The sequence below is a fragment of the Urocitellus parryii genome, chromosome 9, assembly GCF_045843805.1.
Source record: "Urocitellus parryii isolate mUroPar1 chromosome 9, mUroPar1.hap1, whole genome shotgun sequence".
Taxonomy (NCBI): Eukaryota; Metazoa; Chordata; class Mammalia; order Rodentia; family Sciuridae; genus Urocitellus; species Urocitellus parryii.
In genome coordinates, this window is record NC_135539.1 from 90677623 (window position 1) to 90679061 (window position 1439).

Sequence of the window (1439 nt, forward strand, 5' to 3'; positions counted from 1 at the left end):
ATATAGAGCACAATTTTTCATATCTCTGCTTGTATACAAAGTATATTCCCACCAATTTGTGTCTTCATACATGTACTTTGGATAATAATGATCATCATGTTCCACCATCATTTCTAACTCCATGCCCCTTCCCTTCCCCTCCCACCCCTCTGCCCTATCTAGAGTTCATCTATTCCTCCCATGCTCCCTCTCCCTATCCCACTATGAATCAGCCTCCTTATATCAAAGAAAACATTCGGGAAAATATGGAACGCTTCACAAATTTGCGTGTCATCCTTGCGCAGGGGCCATGCTAATCTTCTCTGTATCATTCCAATTTTAGTATATGTGCTGCTGAAGCGAGCACAGGAAAACATAAATTCTTGTCAGTGAAGATAATACTACAGCTAAATCCCAATGACAATTGTCCACATTCCACACAGGCTAATTTTTATATTTTAATTTATTGATTTTTAAATGTTTTTTATTTTTATTTTTGTCCCACAGTTCAGTTATTTGAGTGAATACTGTTTTCTAAATTTGTATTTATTAAGAAAATTATTGACAGACAAAAATAAAAATTTCAAATTTCACTCCAAATTTGAACTTAAAATAATTTCAAAATATTTTAAATACTTTATCATGATTTAAGGCATTAAAGATCACAATGTCAGGAGTTGTAAAATATCAAAGGTACAGTTTCTTGAATATGTACATTGTCACCATGAAATAATTAAAGGTAAATGACAATAATAGCACTTGGAAAATTGAACTTGACCTCTACATTTGGAAATACCTGAATTGAGAAAAATGTTTTTTCTTAAACTAGCTATTTAGTTATTTAAAGACCCAAGAATAGATCATGAATAAAATTCATCTGTGGTGATTTTAAAACATGGCTACAAATTCTTTGGCATTCTTCCCATTGAGAGGTAGAGTCTAATTCCCTTTCCCTTGAATATAGGCCAGCTATATTACTGACTAGCTTCTACCAAAGAGAATGTGACTGACTTCTGAGGCTCAGTTAAAAGGGCAATACCACTTCTACCTAGTGTGTGAGCTCTCTCTCTTCTCCCTAGGAACCCAGCAGCCATACTGTAAGGAAGCCGTAAGGAAGCCCAAGTACCATGGAGATGCCACATGTCAGTGAAGCTGCCAACAGCTAAGGTCCCAGATGCTTTTAAAAGAACTTGGGATATGCTTTAATGAGGTACAATAAGACACACAGTCACAGAAAAGATTTGCAAAGGAAGATGTTTTTCTATTTAAAGATCTCGGAAAACAGAAGGCACACTATGCCACAGAGGCCACAGGACCGAAGCATCAGAGTTGGTCAGGAAGCAGAGAGAGAAGAATTTTGATGATGGTTTCCTCTAGAAGGAAAATGGGAGGCAGAGAAAGCAGGTCTAAGAGTGGCATGTTTCATTTCAGTGGGCTCTAGGACATATGGAATGTTCTAG

General features: G+C 36.6%; 1 non-coding gene across 1 annotated transcript; it reads right to left on the reverse strand.

The window, feature by feature from the left end:
* Positions 1–239: 239 nt before the first annotated feature.
* On the reverse strand, positions 240–346 carry LOC113184167 (U6 spliceosomal RNA). Its single transcript, XR_003300955.2, has one exon. It is a non-coding gene; the product is annotated as a U6 spliceosomal RNA (small nuclear RNA).
* Between the last annotated feature and the right edge of the window lie 1093 nt (positions 347–1439).